Source organism: Enhydra lutris, unplaced genomic scaffold (genome assembly GCF_002288905.1).
Source record: "Enhydra lutris kenyoni isolate GAN:26980312 unplaced genomic scaffold, ASM228890v2 scaffoldscaffold1, whole genome shotgun sequence".
Taxonomy (NCBI): Eukaryota; Metazoa; Chordata; class Mammalia; order Carnivora; family Mustelidae; genus Enhydra; species Enhydra lutris.
The window spans coordinates 78,371,448-78,394,566 of record NW_019154085.1 but is presented as its reverse complement, the minus strand read 5'-3'; positions in this window follow the sequence as shown (position 1 = coordinate 78,394,566).

The following is a 23,119-nucleotide window of genomic DNA, read 5'->3' as shown; positions in this document are numbered from 1 at the left end:
TGTGTGTTTCTTCTCCAGAAAGTTTTAAGATCTTTTCTTTTTTTTTTTTTTTAAGATTTTTATTTATTTATTTGTTTGACAGAGAGTGAGAGAACACAAGCAGGGAGCAGAGGGAGAAGCAGGCTCCCCACTGAGCAGGGAGCCCGATGTGGGACTCGATTCCAGGATTCTGGGATCATGACCTGAACCAAAGGCAGATGCTCAACCATCTGAGCTACCCAGGCGCCCTAGGATCTTCTGTTTGGTTCTAGAATTTGACAATTTCACTTTGAGTAAAAGTGAAAGTGCTTACAAGATCCCCAAAGCCCTCTATGATCTGGCTTCTTATTCTGTTTCTCCTCAACTTCTATCACTCTCCCACTAGGTCGCTCCACTCTGGCCATGGTAGCCTCTCTACTGTTCCTTGAACTAGTCTGGCCTGCATTAAAGCTTTTACTCTAGCTATTCTTGCTATGGATATGCTCTATCAGCAGATATCCTTGTGGTTATGTTTTTCACCTCCATCAGTGTCATCTTCTCCAGGAGACCTGCCCTGCCTACCTTATTTAATACTGCAATTCTCCTGCTGTTGCCACCACACCCTTGAGTTCTCTTTTCCTGTTCTACTTTTTCCTTTATTCTATAACATAACTTTTTCTAACATTTACTTATTTTAGGAGTTCATTGTCTATCTTTCCCTGCTAGAATCAAATCCTCATGAGGTTAAGAACTCTAGCTTACTACCTTAAATGCACAGAACAAAGCCTAGTACCTTTTAAGTGCTCAATGATTGTTGAACAATACAGGTTCGTGTTGAACTCATTTGGCTAGCTCATATGATTTCTATTAAGGCAGGCCAAAGGAAAGATGACAAAAATGATCACAGCATTCCCTTAATGGAAGAGTTGAACATAATATCTACTCACTTTGAAATTACAAGCCAGCAATTTATCAAGAAAGAAACTGGGATACATTTTAAATGGAGTGCTATAAGCTAATAGGTCTATAATTTGTGGGATGCAATGAGTTGTTCTTTCAAAAAATAGATAGATTGAGACAATAAATCCATTGGTTGGGACTTCTTTAAATATTAACTTGAAGGACCAAATAAGAAACTACCAATCAATTCTACCAAGGTTGGTAACAGCTCTAATGAAAAGTTTTTTGGGAAAAAAGATTGAATAGGTCCTTCACATTATTTTTATACTTCAACATGTTATCCTGTTCCACACCCCATAAACTCCTTTACAAAGATAACAAAGCACACTAGTGTAATTTTAATTAGTTCAGGGAGAAACATACTTCAGCTGGTGCACTTAATGCTAGTGAAAACTAGGAAAGATGACAGAATTTGAAGAACAATTGTTCATTGATGGTTTATAAACATTTGTGAAGACTGTTTGTAAATGGACTTTTTTACAGCTATTTTTCTTTTATTCATTTATCCTCTAAATAGATATTGAATGCTGAACCCATGTGATCAAAAGTGAAGAAGATATAGTCCTGGGGGCAGGGAAATAGAAAAATAAATAGGCCTAAGCCTATAAGATAAACATTTGAATCCAATTTTCTGATTTTTTAGAATATAATTTAAGAGTTTAATTTAAAATTCATATGTTCAAGAATTTGCAGATGCAAAATATAATTTAAAAGCCCTTTAAACATTCACTGTTGAAATGTACTTTTGGCTTTTAAACATCTATTTTATACCCATTTTGCAATTAATTAAAATGTGATGCTAAAAATTCTAACTAGAAATCTTTTTGCGTAGTATAATGATTAAATTCCTGTTTTTAAATTGTCTTATATATATTATATTGGAATATCTCAAAACACTGTGGTTTTTAATGTCTGGATGCTGGTTTAATAAGCAGAAAAGAAATGAGAGGAAGATCAAAGTATAGTCCCCTTGAACAACATGGTTTTGAACTGCATGAGTCTACTTACATGTAGATTTTTTCCAGTAAATAAAATACAGCACTGTAAATATATATTTTCCTCTTGATTTTCTTAGTAATACTTTCTTTTCTCTAGCTTACTTTATTGTAAGGATGCAGTATATTAATACATATAATATACAATATCTGTAAATTGATTGTTTATCTGGTCAACAGTAGGCTATTAGTAGTTAAATTTTGGGGGGAGTCAAAAGTTATTCATAGATTTTTCTGACTAAGAGGGGGCGTAGTTTGTGTCCATAGGCCCCTTCTGTTCAAGAGTCAACCATAGGGGGGCACGTGGGTGGCTCAGAGGGTTAAAGCCTCTGCTTCCGCTCGGGTCATGATCTCAGGACCCTGGGATGGAGCTCCGCGTCAGGCTCTCTGCTCAGCAGGGAGCCTGCTTCCTCCTCTCTCTGCCTGCCTCTCTGCCTACTTGTGATCTCTGTCTGTCAAATAAATAAATAAAATCTTTAAAAAAAAAAAAGTCAACCATAGTCATTATTGGTGCCAGGTTTTCCATGTCAAGAAAATCTCATCGAGAAGGCCAGTTCAGAGAATGTCTTGAATACAAGACATGGAATTAAAGCAGGTTTGGCCAGTATTCTGCTAACAAGTATGGACATATGGACAAAACTGTTTTCCCCGGCTTAGTGTCAGGATACATAATAGCTTTTAGTTGGGCTGAACATTCAGGATGTTAATGTGTTTTTAAAATTTCACTGGATTGCAACCCATTTGATACTAACTTGGTCAAGATAGTATTGAAAAATACTGTGTATAAATGGCCACCTGAACACATTTCTCCTTGAAATTCTAAGTCTGGAGGCTGGATGCGGAGTTTTTATGTTAAGGCTTATTCATACAACAGCATGCCAGCTCTTGTTGCCAAAAAGTTATGATTCAGAAGGACTGAAAACTAGGCTCTGGAGTTTCTTTAATTGGAGAATTACTGCTTGGATTCAGTTTTCATGGCTTGATCCCATAATGGATGAATTGGCCTACTTCTGAGAGCGCACATTTCATGTAGGGTCGATCTCTGTGTGGGTATTTATCCACTGGATTATACAGTGTATATTTTATCCCAAACAAAGAATGCTAAAAATGTTTACTTGTTTAAATACTAGAATAATGAACAAAGGTAGAAAGAGACAGGAAGAGAGAAATATGGTTATTTGAAGAAGTAAGATAGAAAATAAAGCAAAGAAGATGTGGAAAAAAAAAACAAATCACAGTAGCAGGTGGTGTAACTGCTATATTAACTAAACTAAAGTTAACTGATATTTGGTGCTGGAAAGTGTGATTATTACTGTTGTAATTTAAGAAAAGGGAAAATCACTTCATTAAATAATGGCTTTTTCTTTTGGCATTTTATATAGCTGATTTAAATACATTGAAGTATTGCTCAGTTCTATAAATCCAAAGTATTTACTTTGCAAACTTCTCAAATTTCACATGCAGGAAATTATGCAAACTAAGTAAATAAGCTTTAGCACCCTAAAGTATTTCAGTGGCTCTTGAAGGTTATTTATAAGTCTATAAAAAATTTCTTTTGCTCTTGAAGACCTAACAATCTACTTTGGAAGACAACGTATGGAATAATTGGAGAATAACATAGGGCTGAATAAAAGCTAATGCTTTCTTATAAACAAATACAAAGTTATGTGGTAAAGAGTGAGATATTTTTAGAAAATCAGAACTTGATGTGGAATAAAGGCGTAGGGAATGGCTTCACAAAGGAAAATGGAGTTTGGATTTAAAGGATGAGATGAAGGACAAAAAAGGCATTCAAGTGGGACAATACTATGAAGCAGTATAAAAATATAAATAAGGCAACTTCCCATAAAATATATTGATAATGGAAAAAGTAATAGTTAAAAAACTGTAAATGTCCAAATCAAAACCATGGCTACTATGAAACAGAAAATAGCAAGGGTAGGTGAGGATTTACAGCAATTGAAATGCTTGTGAACTGTTGGTAGGCATGTACAATGGTGCAGCTACTGTGGAAAACATTATGGGATTGCTCAAAAAACTAAAAATAGAATTACCATATGATCCAGCAATTGCAACTCTAGGTACATATCCAAAAGAATTAAAATCATGGTGTCAGAGATATTTGTACACCCATGTTTATACCAGCATTATTGACAATAGTCAAAAGGTAGAAGCAATCTGAGTATCTTTAATGGATAAAAGGAAAAACAAAATGAGGTATATATACACAATTGAATATTATTTAGAATTAAAAAGGAAGAAAACTGTGACACGTGTTACAATATGGATGGACTTTGAGGACATTATGTTGAGTAAAATGAACCAGTAATGGAAACACTGATCCTATATTATTCCATTTATATGAGACACCTAATGTAGCAAGTTTATAGACAGAGAAAGAACATGGTGGTTGTCAGGGGCTTGGGGAAGGGGTAAAAGGGGAATTGTTATTTAATGGATACGGACTTTTGGTTTTGCAAGATGAAACAGTTCTGGAGATTGGTTGCAAAACCATGTGAATATACTTGACACTACTGATATGTACACTTAAGAATAATTAAGATGGTAAATTTTATGTTATGTGTATTTAGTCACTGTTTTAAAAAACTAAAAGGAATCAAGAGTTCTAAGGAAGACACTATTAACTTTAAACTTCCCTCCCTCCAAAGATAAAACCTAGATACCCCTGACAGTAGTTCTCATCTCTGTATACAGTGAGAAAAATAATCACTAACTGTAATTGATCATGAGGTCCCAGAACTTGAAAGCCATTCTAGAAGATTTCTAAATAGTCTATTATTCATTGTCCCAGGAAGGAAGTTACCTGGCTTTCCCCTGAGGTAAATAGAAGTCTCAGCTGCTGGGGGCAGCTTGCTGACCTTTGTTCTCCTCTAAAACTAAAGAACACAGATATGACCAATACTTGTAGGAGGACTTCTTATTACTTTTCATTGCTAACATTTCTCATTCTGAGATATTTCAAGTCTCCATCCTTAATTTCTAGATATTTTCAACTTTTAATGCTTCTTAGTTATCCATTCTTATTTTTAGTTTTCTTTTCTTTTTCAAATAGTTACTCTTTAAAAAATTGTTCCACTTATTTCTGAGATTATATTGAAATTATATATCTTAGTTTTCTATTAATCATTACTTCAATTTAGGGGCTTCTAATTTCTGTTTTTTAAGATTTTATTTATTTATTTGACAGAAAGAGACAGTGAGAAATGGAACACAAGCAGGGGGAGTGGGAGAGGGAGAAGTAGGCTTCCCACTGAGCAGGGAGCCTGATACGGGGCTCGATCCTAGGACTCTGGGATTATGACCTGAGTTGAAGGCTGGCGCTTAACAACTAAGCCACCCAGGTGCCCTGAGGCATCTAATTTCTAAAACATTGTTTGCCTATTAAACATATTATATCACTACATCTTTATTCCTATACCTATTTTGACTAAGTTAGATTCTCTTTCCAGTTGAAGCTGAAACTGCTCATGACCAAGCATGTAAGCCTTCAGTAGTGGTCTTGAATAGAAAGACCTAGACTAGTCTGTGGCTTTGCTGACACATTTTTGTACTGACTCATGGACTGTTCAGTAGTAGTAGTTTATAAGTTTGTCTGAACTTTTTGAAAGCAGAACTTGTACACTGTTCAGAAGTCAAACACCAGGTAAATTGTAGATAAAGTAGGCCTACACTATTTCCTTCCACAATTTCTAGAGCTTTAAGAAGCAGAGACCCCAAAGACTAGTGGGTGATGGGTCCCTTGCTGAAGCTTGATTCAGTACAAAAAGCGGTGGTAACACCCATAACTGTGAATACTCCCCTCTAGTGTTCATGTGACCAGTGGGGATGCGACTGATTTAGAAGTAGGATTCCAAGTCGTAGAAACACTGAGAGATTAGGCTAAGTTGGGTGCTTTGGTGAATATAATCTTTATATTATATATAATATATATAATCTTTAGCTGGTCCCAGCCAATATTTTTTTCAGTGAATAAGAGATTTTTTTTTCCTAGATAATTCTTTTTTTACTTTAACTTTACCATGTGCGTTGGCTACCATCCCATTTTATATTTTGTACTGCAGAAGGTGACAGGTGATCATTACCAAATTACCACTATTACTAATTCCTCCAAACCACTGGTCCCTATTGGAGAGTGGCTACTCATTGTGACCCTTTCATTCCTATTTCTATTGGAGCTCTCATCTCCTGATTCGAGTGGCACTTTCTCTTCATAGTCTCTAAAAATAATTATTCATAGACTGTTGTGAAATGTGAAAACAATATTACAGCAAACATTTAGGTGTTAGAATCCTTCTCAATTTTCTCCTCTCAAACCAAAGAAATTTCTTCCTTGATAGCTATTAAACTCACTAGGACTGAGTTTGTGCTTCCAACTTGTGGCACTATGGCTTACTTAAGAATGTTTCTGGCCCCAATGTGTATAGGTCTTCTATACCTCATTGTGGGATATGAAAGAAATCTGAGAGTTGCTCCTAGGTTTCCTTGGAGGACTGAATTCAGGTAACATCAAGAGGAATGATGGGCTCTACTCAATAATGCAGGGACAGGGTAAGAAGTCTGTACACTCCAAAGACTATGGAAGCACATTTGAAGCCAGAAGAAGTCTGTGCTCTGCCTTGGAACACAGAAGGAAGGAGTTAAAGAGGAAAGGGGGTCTATATTCCAGACTAGTATCCATGTGATACTAGTGAGTCCATTTCACTCATTAATTATACAACTATATACTATAGTATCTATAGTGTCTTAGATATATCATATGTCTTAAATGAGCAATATTGCTCAAAAGAATCATCTGAGATGATGTACGACTCACTAAACTCTCTTAAAGAGCTATTTTAAAGGAAAGTCCAGTCTTAGAAACACAAATTTTCATATAGGAGTGCACTTCACCAAAAACACTAAGTTGATGAGCTGTAGAGACGATCCAGGACAGCAAAGAGTGATTTAGGGCAGGAAAAGTCACCCCTAGAAGGAGCAACCACTGAAAGTTGGCTCTTTGAAGTTGTGGAGTAAAGGTAGCTTTAGGAAGATGGTGTACCCTGCCCTATCAGGCACATTCAGTTAGATCTCCCTTGCAGAAGATGGTGAAACTCTGTGTATAATGAGGCTTCAGTTCTGTTAGTCTGGGCTGACCAGATAATCTCTGGTTAATTTCTGTTTGAGAATTCAGTCTTATGACCTGAGTAGGAAACAGGATCATAATTTTCAGGCACTTTTTTCTGATAGCTTGAATCAATTACATAGGCTCTAAATAGTGAAGTGGCTCTCAAGTTCCAACTTGGGAGGGAGTAATAAAAGGAAAATGAATTGTATATATTCTCTTCCAAAGTAGTCCTACTTAGTGCCAACCAACTCCATTTTTATCCTGTAATTTTCCTACCTTTCCTAATACACCGATTTATCTGGCAAACAGATAATTATACATTTGTCATTTGGAGTTATGCATGAAATTTCAATATCTTAGTTATAAAGACTACATTTTGCCTTTTAAAAACTAAACTTGGTTATTAAATTTTATTGTGGAAATTTTCAAATAGAAAAAAGAGTTGTATAGCCAACCCCCATTTATCCATTATTCAGCTCCAGTAAGATACAGTCAATCTTGTTTCATTTAACAACCAACTCCAGGCCCTGGATTATTATTTTGTCCCCCCTCTACCCCACCTTCCCCCAACATCCTGGTCAGGGATTATTTTAAAGCAAACTCCAGGCGTTGCTATTTTGTAAATATTATTAGCACACCCAAACACCATTATTCCCCCTTCCCAAATAATGCTTGGTTAATATAAAATATCCAGTTAGTGTTCTAAATATCCTCATATACTTCATTATTTTTTTTGCGGGTTCTGTTTCTTCAAGTCAAAATCTACACCAACTTCCCACATTGTTTTTGGCTGGTAGGACTCAAAAGCATCTCTCTTTAATATTTCTTTTAATCTATGAGTTACCCTTTCTTCTTCTTTTTTCCTGCCATTTTTTCCCATTAAGAAACCACATCATTTGTCCTGCAAAATTATCACATTCTTGACTTTTGTTGCTTGCATGTTTTTCTTAAAAAACACATTATCTCATTTTTATCTACAGGACTACCTGATGAGGTAGGTAGAAGAGATGTTCTTGCAATTTAGCATATGAGTTGATCAGAATACAGGAGATAAAGTAATGGACATTGCTGCTATAAACATTGGGGAGCAGATGCCCCTTCAAATCACTATGTTTGTATCCTTTGGATAAATACCTAGTAGTGCAATTTCTGGGTCATAGGGTATCTCTATTTTTAACTTTTGGAGGAACCTCCATACTGTTTTCCAGAATGTCTGTACCAGTTTGCATTCCCACCAACAGTGTAGGAGGTTTCCCTTTTCTCCACATCCTTGCCAACACCTGTTGTTTCCTGACTTGTTAATTTTAGCCATTCTGACTGGTTGAGGTGGTATTTCATTGTGGTTTTGATTTGTATTTCCCTGGTGCTGAGTGATGTGGAGCATTTTTTTGTGTGTCTGTTGGTCATTTGGATGTCTTCTTTGGAGAAATGTCTGTTCATGTCTTCTGTCCATTTCATGACCAGATTATTGGTTTTTGAGTGTTCAGATTGATAAGTTCTTTATAGATCTTGGATACTAGCCCTTTATCTGATAAGACATTTGCAAATACCTTCTTCCATACTGTAGCTTGTCTTTTAGTTTTGTCAACTGTTTCCTTTGCTATGCAAATGCTTTTTACCTTAATGAAGTCCCAGTAGTTCATTTTTGTTTTTGTTTCCCTTACCTTTGGAACCATGTCTTGAAAGAAGTTGCTGAGGCCGATGTTGAAGAGGTTACTGTCTATGTTTTCCTCTAGGATTTTCATGGATTCCTGTCTCACATTTAGGTCTATCATAATTTTGAGTTTATTTTTGTGTATGGGTAAAAAAATGGTCCAGTTCCATTCTTCTACATGTGGCTGTACAATTTTCCCAACACCATTTGTTGAAGAGACTGTCTTTTTTCCAGTGGACATTCTTTCCTGCTTTGTCGAAGATTAGTTGACCATAGAGTTGAGGGTCTATTTCTGGGCTCTCTATTCTGTTCTACTGATCTATGAGTCTGTTTTTGTGTCAGTACCATACTGTCTTGATGATTACAGCTTTGTTTGATTGATTATTTATTTATTTACTTATTTATTTGATTACAGCTTTGTAATACAGTCCGGAATTGTGATACCACCAGCTTTGATTTTCTTTTTCAACATTCCTTTGGCTATTCGGGGTCTTTTCTGGTTTCATACAAATTTTAGGATTTGTATTTTAGGATTTTAGGATTTGTTCTAGCTCTGTGAAAAAAGTTGATATTTTGATAGGGATTGCTTTGAGTGTATAGATAACTTTGGGTAGCGCAGACATTTTAACAATATTTATTCTTCCAATCCATGAGCATGGAATGTTTTTTCATTTCTTTGTGCCTTCCTCAAGAACAAGTGTTCTATAGTATTCAGAGTATAGATCCTTTACCCCTTGGCTTACGTTTATTCTTAGGTACCTTATGGGTTTTGGTGCAATTGTAAATGGAATTGATTCTCTGATTTCTCTTTCTTCTGTCTTATGGTTAGTGTGTAGCAATGAAACTGACTTCTGCACATTGATTTTATATCCTGCCATGTTGCTGAATTCCCGTACAAGTTCTAGCAATTTTGGGGTGGGTTCTTTTGGGTTTCAACGTAGAGTATCATGGTATCTGTAAAAAATGGAAGTTTTGACTTTTTTGCTGATGTGGATGCATTTTATTTCTTTTTGTTGTCTGATTGTTGAGGCTAGGAACCCCAGTACTATGTTGAACAACAGTGGTGAGAGTAGACATCCTTGTCATGTTCCTGACATTAGGGGAGAGGCTCTCAGTTTTTCCTCATCAAGGATGATATCCACCATAAGTTTTTTGCATATGGCTTTTATGATATTGAGGTATCTTCCCTCTATCCCTGCATTGTGAAGAATTTTAATCAAGAAAGGATACTGTATTTTGTGAAATACTTTTTCTGAATCATTGAGAGGATCATATACTTCTTGTCCTTTCTTTGTGTTTCACACTGATTGATTTGCAGATCTTGAACAACACTTGCAGACTAAGAATAAATCTCACTTGGTCATGTTGAATAATCTTTTTAATGTACTATTGGATCCTATTGACTAGTATCTTGGAATTTTGCCATCCATGTTCATCAGGGATATTGGTCTGTAATTCTCCTTTTTGGTGGGGTCTTTGTCTGATTTTGAGAACAGGGTAATGCCGGTCTCATAGAATGACTTTGGCAATTTTCCTTCCATTTTTATTTTTTGAAACAGCTTTAGAAGAGTAAATATTAATTATTCTTTAAATGTTGAGTAGAATTCCACTAGGAGGCCATCTGGCCTTGGGCTCTTGTTCGTTGGGAGATTTCTGACTACTGCTTCAATTTCTTTGCTGGTTATGAGTCTGTTCAGGTTTTCTACTTCTTTTGTTTCAGTTTTGGTAGTTTATATGTTTCTAGAAATGTATCCATTTCTCCCATGTTGCCTATATATATATATTTTTTTTGGCATATAGTTGCTCATAATATGTTCTTATGATTGTTTGTATATCTTCAGTGTTGGTTGTGACTTCTCCCCTTTCATTTATGATTTTATTTATTTGGGTCCTTTCTCCCTTTCTCTTTTCTTTTTGATAAGTCTGGCCAGGGGTTTATCAATCTTATTAATTCTTTCAAAGAGCCAGCTCCTAGTTTCTTTGTTCTACTGTTATTTTGTTGTCTATTTCATTGATTTCTTCTCTAACCTTTATTAATTCTCTTCTTCTGCTGCTGGGTTTCAGCTTTATTTGCTGTTCTTTCTCCAGCTCCTTTAAGTGTAAGGTTGTATATTTGAGGCTTTTCTTGAGAAAGACCTGTATTGCTGTATACTTTCCTCTTAGGATAGTCTTTGCTGCATCCAAAGGTTCTGAGATGTTGTGTTTTCATTTCCGTTTTTTTTTTTTTCTTTCATGATTTTAAAATATTCTTTACTTTCCTGGCTGACCCATTCATTCTTTAGTAGGATCCTTTTTATTTTTTATTTATATATATATTTATTTTTAAAAAAGATTTTATTTATTTATTTGACAGAGAGAGATCACAAGTAGGCAGAGAGAGAGGAGGAAGCAGGCTCCCTGCTGAGCGGACAGCCTGATGCGGGGCTCGATCCCAAGACTCTGAGATCATGACCTGAGCCGAAGGCAGAGGCTTTAACCCACTGAGCCACTCAGGCGCCCCTAGTAGGATCCTTTTTAACCTCCATGTATTTGTGTTCTTTTCAAATTTTCTCTTGTGATTGAGTTCAGGTTTTAAAACATAGTAGTCTAAAAATATGCAGGGAAATTCCCAATCTAAAAGTAAAAATAAAAATTAAAAGAGGCTTAAAAGTAGAATAAAATAGAAATAGATAAAATAAGAAAACAGCTGAAAAGAAGAAAAAAAAACCTGACAGACTAAAGAATAATAATAAAAAAACAAACTGATGAATGCTATATACTGTTTTTCCCCAAGAGCTGAAGTTTTGCAGTCCTCTACGGTCAGTAATCTTGGTGTTAGCTTGATGTTCCTACTGGTCTTCTGAGGGAGGGGCCTGTTGTGCTGATTCTCAGGTGTCTTAGCGCTGGGTGGAATTGTTCCCCTCCCTGCTGGTGGTTTGGGCTTAGTGGAAGCTACTGTGCATTGTACTATGTGGCACTGTTTTGTTCCCTGAAAGCTTTCAGCACCGATGGAGAGGATGAAAATGGCGATGCCCCAATCTCCAGCCCTGGAGCTGAAAGTTTGTGTCCCCTCTCTTCAGTGAGCCCTCACAGAAAAACAATCACTCTTGTCTCCCTGGTTTCTGTCTGCACTCTGTGTTCACCCAGCAGATGACTAAGCATTTTTACTTCAAGTATGTGACCCAGTTTTGAGTCTCCAAACTTTATGGACTCCTGTGCTGTGAACCCATGCTGTTCCTCCTACAGGAGGGAGAGGGTTTTTGCCATGCTTCTGTCTTTTGCCGGACCCCTGCTTAGAGAGTGGTTCCTGTATGGTGTCGCTGTTTGGGGTTTATTGCAAAACCAAGCAGGAAGCTGGCACCTAGACTTGCTGTTTGCAGCCAGCTTTCTTGCTCCAGTGCTTGGGAACTCTGCTGTACTCAGGCACTCCATTCTTTTTGCGAGCCCAGGGATCCTGAAACCACACTGTGTCACCAGGGATTTTGCCTGGCTTTGCCATCTGAGCACCTTTCAGGCAGGGACATCCCTCACTGAAGCAGACTTCTAAACTTCCAATTTTGCACTTTGCTGCTTATATCACTTTCCAGTAGCTGACTTATGGAGGCTCCCTCCCCCCAGGGTTTATCTTCCAATATATCACTTTGGATTCACTTCTCCTCACCTCCTACCTTGCAAAAAGTGATTGCTTTTCTATTTGTAGCACTGCAGCATTCTTTTCTCAGATCTCTGGTTGATTTCACAGATGCTAAGAATGATTTGATAACTATCTAACTGAATTCCAGGGACCAGGCAAAATTAATGTCCCCTACTCCTCTGCCATCTTAGCTCCATCCTTCCAAGACTTTCTTGAATTTATTTTTTCATAGTATTCACTCATTTGATTATTTCTTTGTCTCATTTGCTATACTAGATTCTAAATTCGGGGTTCAAAATCCAGTATTAGTTTATTTGCAATTGCTTGCAGTCAAATGTATGTGCCTGATATTCAGGATCTTTATAGTAAGAAACAAAGGCAAAGGAGGCTGTGTAAATTCTCATTCACTGCTGAGGTAGAAACAGCATTTTCTAGGAATAATGAAATATCTTCTATGTCTCTGCTTATTTTTCACTGCCATCTACTGGTGCCTGATGTTTTTGACTAAAATCCTTTAAGGAAATTTATCTACAGAGAAAGAAATTTTGAAGTCATAAAAATTATTAGAGAAAGTTCTTTTGAAGGAATAACTGCTTTCTTGATAGGTAAATCTACCTTAAATATACAGGAAAAATCACCAACTTCTAAAAAGAAAGTTTCCATTATATCTATTACAATATCCCCAAGCATTATTAGGACTGATAAACTTACAGATCATCACCTACAACTTTTTATAAAATTAACATAGAATGTATTATTTATTTCAGGAGTATAGGTCTGTGAAACATCAGTCTTACACAATTCACAGCACTCACTATAGCACATACCCTCCTTAATGTCTATCACCCAGCCACCCTATCCCTACCCCCTGCCCTTCCAGCAGCCCTTAGTTTGTTTCCTGAGATTAAGAGTCTCTTATGGTTTTTCTCCCTCCCCAGTTCCATCTTGTTTCATTTTTCCCTCCCTTTCCCCCATGAACCCCACCCTGCCTCTTAAATTCCTAATATCAGAGAGATTATATGATAATTGTCTTTCTCTGACTAACTTATTTCCTTAGCATAATACCCTCTAGTTCCATCCACATCTTTGCAAATGACAAGATTTCTTTTCTTTTGATAGCTGCATAGTATTCCATTGTGTATATATACCACATCTTCTTTATCCATTCATCTGTTGATGGACATCTAGGTTCTTTCCATAGTTTGGCTATTGTGGACATTGCTGCTATAAACATTCAGGTGCATGTGCCCCTTTGGAGACTACATTTGCATCTTTAGGGCAAATACCCAGTCGTGTGATTGCTAGGTTGTAGGGTAGCTCTATTTTCAACTATTTGAGAAACCTCCATGCTGTTTTCTAGAGTGGCTGCACCAACTTGCATTCTTACCAACAGTGTAGAAGGGTTCCTTCTCTGTACCCTCGCCAACATCTGTCATTTCCTGACTTGTTAATTTTAGCCATTCTGACTGATGTGAGGTGGTATATCACTGTGCTTTTGATTTGTATTTCCCTGGTGCTGAGTGATTAGCACTTTTTCACGTGTCTGTTGACCATTTGGATGTCTTCTTTGTAGAAATATCCATTAATCTCTTCTGCCTATTTTGTGATTGGATTATTTGTTCTTGGGTGTTGAGTTTGATAAGTTTTTTATAGATTTTGGATACCAGCCCTTTATCTGATATGTCAGTTGTCTTTTGGTTTTGTTGACTGTTTCCTTTGCTGTGCAAAACTTTTGATCTGGATGAAGTGCTGATAGTTCACTTTTGCCCTTGCTTCCCTTGCCTTTGCCAATGTTTCTAGGAAGGAGTTGCTGTAGCTGAGGTCTGAGAGGTTGCTGCCTATGTCATTCTCAGGGATTTTGATGGGTTCCTATCTCATCTAGAGGTCTTTCATCCATTTTGAGTCTATTTGTGTGTGTGGCATAAGGAAATGGTCCAGTTTTATTTTTCTGCATGTGGCTGTCCAATTTTCCCAACACCATTTGTTGAAGAGACTGTCTTTTTTCCATTGGACATTCTTTCCTGTTTTGTCGAAGATTAGTTGACCATGGAGTTGAGGGTCTATTTCTGGGCTCTCTATTCTGTTCCATTGATCTATGTGTCTGTTTTTGCTCCAGTACCATACTGTCTTGATGATTACAGCTTTGTAATAAGGCTTGCTGTCTGGAATTGTGATGTCGCCAACTTTTTCAACTTTCCTCTGGCTATTTGGGGTCTTTTCTGGTTTCATACATATTTTAAGATTATTTGCTCCAGTTCTGTGAAAAAGTTGATGGTATTTAATAGAGATTGCATTAAACATGCAGATTGTTCTAGGTAGCATAGACATTTTCACTGTATTTGTTTTTCCAATCCATGAGCATGGAACACTTTTCCATTTCTTTGTGTCTTTCTCAATTTCTTTCATGAGTACTTTATAGTTTTCTGAGTACAGTTTCTTTGCCTCTTTGGTTAGGTTTATTCCTAAGTATCTTATGGTTTTGGGTACAATTATAAATGGGATCCTTAACTTCTCCTTAACTTCTCTTAACTTCTGTCTCAACAACTCCTTAACTTCTTTTTCTTCTATCTTGTTGTTGGTGTATAGAAATGCAACTGATTTCTGTCCATTGATTTTATATCCTGACACTTTACTGAATTCTTGTGTAAGTGCTATAAGTTTTGGAGTGGAGTCTTTGGGTTTTCCACGTAAAGTATCATATCATCTACAAAGTGTGAGAATTTGACTTCTTCTTTGCCAATTCAGATGCCTTTTATTTCTTTTTGTTGTCTGATTGCTGAGGCTAGAACTTCTAGTACTATGTTGAATAGCAATGGTGATAGTGGATAGCCCTGCTGTGCTCCTGACCTTAGGGGAAAAGCTCTCAGTTTTTCTCCATTGAGAATGATATTTGCGGTGGGTTTTTCATAGATGGCTTTGATATATTGAGGTACGAATCCTCTATCCCTACACTGTGAAGAGTTTTGATCAAGAAAGGATGTTGTACTTTGTCAAATGCTTTTTCAGCATCTAGTGAAAGTATCACACGGTTCTTGTTCTTTTATTAATGTATTGTATCACATTGATTGATTTGTGGATGTTGAACCATCCTTGCAGCCTAGGAATAAATCTTACTTGGTCGTGGTGAATAATCCTTTTAATGTACTGTTGAATCCTACTGGCTAGTATTTTGGTGAGCATTTTGCCATCCATGTTCATCAGGGACATTGGTTTGTAATTCTTTTTTTTGATGGTATCTTTGTTTGGTTTTAGGATCAAGGTAATGCTGGCCTCATAAAATGAGTTTGGAAGTTTTCCTTCCATTTCTATTTTTTTGGAACAGTTTCAGGAGAATAGGTATTAAATCTTCTTTAAATATTTGGTAGAATTCCCCTGGGAAACCGTCTGGCCCTGGGCTCTTATTTGTTGGGAGATTTTGGATTACTGCTTCAGTCTCCTTACTGATTATGGGTCTGTTCAGGTTTTCTTTTTCTTCTTGGTTCAGTTTTGGTAGTTTGTGCATTTCTAGAAATGCATCCATTTCTTCCAGATTGTCAAATTTGCTGGTGTATAGTTGCTCATAATATGTTCTTATAATTGTTTGTATTTCTTTGGTGTGGTTGTGATCTCTTCTCTTTCATTCATGAATTTAGTAATTTGGGTCCTTTCTCTTTTCTTTTTGATAAGTCTGGCCAGGGGTTTATCAATCTTATTAATTCTTTCAAAGAACCAGCTCCTAGTTTTGTTGATTTGTTCTACTGTTCTTTTGTTTTCTATTTCATTGATTTCTGCTCTGATCTTTATTATTTCTCTTCTCCTGCTGGGTTTAGGCTTTCTTTGCTGTTCTTTTTCCAGCTCTTTTAGGTGTAGGGTGAGGTTGTGTACCAGAGACCTTTGTTTCTTGAGAAAGGCTTGTATTGCTATATGCTTTCCTTTCTAGACCACATTTGCTGTATCCCAAAGTTGTATTTTCATTTTCACTTCTTCCCATGAATTTTTAAAAATTATTCTTTAATTTCCTGGTTGACTCTTTCATTCTTTAGTAGGATGCTCTTTAGCCTCCCTGTATTTGACTTCTTTCCAACTTTCCCAATATTTTGGTACTAGTTGAGACCTGATTTGTGACCTAGGATGTGATCTATTCTGGAGAATGTTCCATGTGCACTAGAGAAAAATATATATTCTGTTGCTTTGGATGGAAGGTTCTGAATATATCTGTGATGTCCGTCTGGTCCAGTATGTCATTTAAAGTCTTTTTTTCCTTGTTGATCTTTTCTTTTTTCTTCTTTTTTTTAGGTGATCTGTCCATTTCAGTGAGGGGGGGCGTGTTAAAGTCTCCTACTATTATTGTGTTATTGTTGATGTGTTTCTTTGATTTTGATATTAATTAGTTTATATAACTGGCTGCTCCCATGTTATGGGCATATATATTTAAAATTGTTACTTCTTCTTGTTGGACAGGCCCTTTAATTATAGCATAATGTTCTTCCTCATCTCTTATTATAGACTTTGGCTTAAAATCTAATTGATCTGATATAAGGATTGCCACCCCAACTTTATTTTGATGTCCATTAGCATGGTAAGTTGTTTTCCACCCCCTCACTTTAAATCTGGAGGTGTCATTGGGTCTAAAATAAGTTTCTTGTAGACAGCATATTGATGGGTCTTGTTTTTTTATCCATTCTGATACCCTGTGTCTTTGATTGGGGCATTTAGCCCATTTACATTCAGGGTAGCTATCGAAAGATATGAATTTAGTGCTATTGTGTTGCCTGTAAGGTGACTGTTACTGTATATTGTCTCTGTTCCTTTCTGGTCTACTACTTTTAGGCTCTCTCTTTGGTTAGAGGACCCTTTCAATATTTCCTGTAGGGCTGGTTTGGTGTTTGCAAATTCTTTTAGTTTTTGTTTGTCCTGAAAGCTTTTCATCTCACCTTCTATTTTCAGTGACAGCCTAGGTGGATATAGTATTCTTGGCTGCATATTTTTCTCATTTAGTGCTCTGAATATATCTTGCCAGTCTTTTCTGGCCTGCCAGGTCTCTATGGATAGTCTACTGCCAATCTAATATTCCTACCATTGTATGTTATAGACCTCTTGTCCCTAGCTGCTTTCAGGATTTTCTCTTTGTCACTGAGACTTGTAAGTTTTACTATTAGATGACAGGGTATTGACCTATTTTTATTGATTTTGAGGGGGATTCCCTGTGCCTCCTGGATTTTGATGCTTGTTCCTTTCCCCACATTAGGGAATTCTGTGCTATAATTTGCTCCCATATACCTTCCCCCCACCCTTTCTTCTTCTTTTGGGATTATCCTAATAATTATTAATAATTATTCCAAATATTCTAATATTGTTTTGTCTTATGGTATCACTTATCTATCGAATTCTCCCCTTTGTGGTCCAGTATTTATCTCTTTTTTTCAGCTTCTTTATTTTCCATAATTTGGTCTTCTATATCACTAATTCTCTCTTCTGCCTCATTTATCCTAGCAGTAAGAACCTCCATTTTTTATTGCACCTTATTAGTAGCTTTTTAAAATTTCAGCTTGGTTAGATTTTAGTTTTTATTTCTGCAGAGAGCATTTTTATTTCTCCAGAATAGGATTCTCTAGTATCCTCTTTTTTTTTTTCAAGCCCAGCTAGCATCTTGATAATCATCATTCTGAACTCTGGTTCTGACATCTTACTAATGTCCATATTGATTAGGTACCAAGTCATCGGTACTGCCTCTTGTTCTTTTTTTTTTGAGGTGACTTTTTCCACCTTATCATTTATCCAGATAAGAGTAGATGAATGAGAGAACAAAATACTAAAAGGGTTGCAAAAACCTCAGAAAAATATATGCTAACCAAATCAGGAGAGACCCAAAACTAGGGGGAGAAGAAAGGAGAAAGAAAAAAAGAGAAAACAAAATATGATTAGAACAGATCCATACACTTGATTTTGGGTGTATTTTGGTCTGTTAGAAGAAATGGCCTCCCCAAACTTTAAAGAAAGAAAACTTTTTATATATATAAAAAGAAGGGTAAACATGATGAAGGGATGGAATATGATTGTAAAGATAAAAATTTAAAAATATTATAGAAAAGGAATTAGTGAGATAAGAATTTGGTTGAAAAAGGAAAAAAAGAAAAAAAAATAACAAGAGAATGTGACCAACCTGGAAACTAGAGCAAAACCATATACCTAGGTTTAGGGTATATTTTGATCTGTTAGAAGAAACTATCCCAAAATTTTAAAGAAAGAAAGACTTATATGTATATAAAAAATAAGGTTAAGGGGCGCTTGGGTGGCTCAGTGGGTTAAAGCCTCTGCCTTCGGCTCAGGTCATGATCCCAGGGTCCTGGGATCGAGCCCCGCATTGGGCTCTCTGCTCCGCAGGGAGCCTGCTTCCTCCTCTCTCTCTCTCTGCCTTCCTCTCTGCCTACTTGTGATCTCTGTCTGTCAAATAAATAAATAAAATCTTTAAAAAAATAAGGTTAAATACAATAAAGGGATAGAATATGAGTATAACAATAAAAATTTTAAAAAGATTTTTAAAAGTATTGCTAAGATAAAATAGTTTAAAAAGGTTAAAATACGAAAGTGGAAAATTTTAAAAAAATAGAATAAGAGAAAATAAAATTAAAAAAATTAATTTTGAAAGACTGAAGAATCATAGGGGAAAGCTATGAATTCTATGTGTTTCATTCCCCTAGCTCTGGAGTTCCATGGTTCTCATTAATCAGTGAATTTGGTCTTGGCTGGATGTTCTTGCTGGTCTATTGGGGGTAGGGCCTGTTGCAGTGATTCTCATATGCCTTTGCCCCAGGTGGAATTGCACCACCCCTGCCAGGGGCCAGGATAAGTAATCTGCTCAAGTTTGCTCTTGTTAGCTTTTGTTCCCTGAATGCTTTCCATACAGTTTTGGAGGAAGAGAATACAGATGGTAGCCTCCCAGTGTCCAGCCTGGAGTAGCTGAGAGCTCAGGGCCCCACTCCTCAGTACACCCTCAGAGAAAAGCAGTTAATCCCTCCTGTCACTCTGGTCTCCAGCCACACTCCATGCTTACCCAGCCTATGATCGAGTGTTTCTGTCTCTGGTGCATGGCTCCATTTGGAGTCTCTAAACCCAGCCAATTCCTGTAGTGCACTCCTGTGCCTCTCCTCCTGGAGGAAGAAGGAAGGGGTCTCCCTGGATCTGCCACTTGTGGGGGTCCCTGCTTGAAGAGCAGTGACATGGGTGTGTGGGGAATCACAGTTTGTGACAATCCCAAGCTGAAAGCCCACTCCTTGGCTCCATCTTGCTGCCAGCTTCCTGGGGCCAATACCTGGGAGCTCTGTCACACTTAGACATCTCTGCTCTTTCTTGCCCTGTGCGTTCTGAGACCACACTGTCCTGGTGAGTGCTCCATCCCCTGCTTAGCATCTGGAGCAATGTTCCTCAATGGAGCAGACTTCTAAAAGTTCCAATTTTGTGTTCTGCTGCTCTACCACTTGCCAGGAGCCAGCCACTCCCCCCACAGGCTATCTTCCTGTATATCATCTCAGATTCACTTCTCTGCACATCCTACCTTCCAGAAAGTGGTCGCTTTTCTGTCCCTAGAATTGCTGCTTCTCTCTTGAATCTCCTGTTGAGTTTGTAGGTGTTCAGAATGGTTTGATAACTATCTAGCTGAATTCCTGGGACCTGATGAAATTTAGGTCTCCTATTCCTCCACTGTCTTGCTCCTCCCCCTATCACCTACAACTTTTAAGGCATAAAATGTTTTAACTTCTAGCCAACAATTCTTATCACAATTCTTACCACAATCACTGGCAAACTAATTTTAAACAATATAACAATATAGTGCAATACATCTGGTTGTTAATTATACACTTTATACGTGTGTGTTAGGTTCTGAAAATGGAGGAGGACAGATGAAAGCCATGTCTTATCCCCAGAGAAGAAAATTGTAAATTATGGGGGGAGGACGTGGAAGAAATTTCTTATCATTTATATTTTTCTACGTTTATTCAAAACACATCAACAAAATACATTCAAAATTTACTTAATCTCTATAGGAAAAAAGGTATTTTTTTGCACTTTGAATTTATTAAAATAAATACAGATTGAATTAGCTCTCCAAGGTGCTAATAGGATTTAGACTTTTTGATATATCTTATTATTGAGCCTTGTGTTCTTTTGTGACTATTTCAGAGAGAATAAATTGCTGAGGTATTTTTAAAAATCACAGTATAGTTGACATAGTAATAACCTCAGGTTTTTTTTTAGTAAACTATATGAGATGTTGCTGTTCCAAAGCTGGACATTTTATTATATAAATATACCTACCATTTTTAGAAATCATTAAAAATTTTCTCACCCCTATAATAAAATGGCAAGTAAAGGATTTTTAAAACATAGAACTAAGGAAAGCAAGGTTAGAGACTAGTTACCATGTCTAAATTTACTCAAAAACAAAGCAAAGATGGTATAGACTTTACTTTCATAATTTTCATGGTAACTAGAGAAAGAGAAGATAGATGTTTTATAAATTAACTAGTTGTTTTAACATATGCAGGATAAATTGTCTATTTTTTTGTATTGTTGCCTTTCAGTGGTTGATGGCCCCAGATACATCCACATCCACATATACATATATTGGATAAATATAATACATATTTAGTGTCAGAGCCAAATACTGTACCTAATGGCCTGGAACAAATATTTGAGTGCAAAGGTGGGGCTCTTTGCTGGTTAACTGGCCTCAGAACCATGGTTTGTTAGTCAGAGTCTTGTCATTTGTTAATATACTCACAAAGAATTTGAGTTTTCTAAATTTCTGATTTTATATTTTCCAAAAAACCCAACACCTATTCCTTTTTTAAAAGAGATATAATGACATATAACATTGTGTTAGTTTTAAGTGTACATTAAAATGATTTGATGTATATATATTGTGAAATAATCAGCATAAGACTCATTAATAGCCATCACCATACATAGTTGTATTTTTTTCTTATAATGAGAACTTTAAAAATTTACTCTCAGCAACTTTCAAATAGGCACTACAGTATTCTCAACTATAGTCACTATGCTGTATATCATAACACCAGGACTTACTTGTCTTATAACTGGAAGTTTGTATCTTTTGACTACCTCCACACATTTCACTCCCCTCCCCACCACACCCCACTTCTGGCAACTACCAATCCTTTCTATGTATCTATGAGTTTTTTTTCTTTCTTTCTTTCTTTTTTTCTTTCTTTCTTTCTTTCTTTTTCTTAACTGAATAAATTTGACATGTAATATTGCATAAATTTGAGGTATACAAATGTGTTACTTCGATACATGTATATATTGAAATATGATTGCCATTATAGTATTTATCACATTATAGTATAGTGTTGTCTATATTTACTATGCTTTAGCTCTCTATAGCTTATTTACTACTTGTTACAAGTTTGTACCTTTAAACAACATGTCTTATTCCCCATCTCCTGGTAACCTCCATTTTACTCCACCTTTTTATAGGTTTGACCTTTTTAGATTCCACATATAAGAGATAATCTTACATTATTTTTCTTTCTCTGTTTGACTCCTCTCACTTAGCATAATGTGTTCATGTTATTGCACCCATGTTATTGCAAGAAAGAAGGATATACTTCTTTCTCATGGCTGAATGATAATCCATTATGTACATATACCACATCTTCTTTGTCCATTTATTTGTTGATAAGCATTTAGGTTGCTCCCATATCTTGACTATTGTGAATAATGATGAAGCAACATGAGAGTGCGTATGTCTTTCTGAAATCCTTTCCTTTGGATGGAATCCAGAAGTGGGATTGCCAGATCATATAGTAGATCTCTGTAATTTTTTTGAGAATCCCCATATTGTTTCCCATAGTAGTAGGACTAATTTACTTTCTTAAAAAAAAAAAAAAAAAGCTTCATTTGTTTTTATTTGAGAAAGGGAGAGGGAGAGGAGTGAAGTGCACAGGGAGAAGGAGTACTCAAGCAGGCTCTATGCTGAGCACAGAGCCTGATGCAGGGCTCAATCCCAGGAACCTGAGATCATGACTTGAGCTGAAATTAAAAGTCAGCTGCTTAACCAACTGAACCACCCAGAGGTCCCCAATTTACATTCTTAAAACAGTATATAAGAGTTCCCTATTAACCATGTTCCCACCAGCACTTGTTGTCCTTTGTCTTGATGACAGTTATTTTAGCATATTTGAAGTAATATCTCACTGTGGTTTTAAACTGCAGTTCCTTGGTGATTAGGGATGTCGAACATCTTTTCATATGCCTGTTGTCCATTTTGATTCTAGAAATTTATCCATTTCTTCCAGGTTGTCTAGTTTATTGGCATTTAGTTTTTCATAATGCTCTCTTACAATTGTTTGTATTTCTGTGGTGGTGTCTCCTCTCTCATTCATGTTTTTATTTATTTGGGCTTTCTTGCTCGCTCTTTTTGTTTTTTTTTTCCTTGATAAGTTTGGCTAGAGGTTTATCAATTTTACTGATTTTTTCCCCCTTAAAGTACTCCTGGTTTTATTGATCTGTTCTATTGGTTTTTTAGTTTCTATAACATTTATTTGTTCTCTGATCTTTATTATTTATTTCCTTCACTGCTTTTAGGTTTTATTTGTTGTTCTTTTTCTAGCTCTTTCAGGCATTAGGGTTATGCTGTTTGAGATTTTTCTTGCTTTTCAATGTAGACGTATATTGCTTTAAAATTTCTTCTTAGAACTGCTTTTTGCTGGGTCCAGAAGGTTTTGAATGATTGTTTTCATTTTTATTTCCATGTAATTTTTTATTTCTTATTTGATTTCCTGGTTGACACATTCATTATTTTATAGTATGTT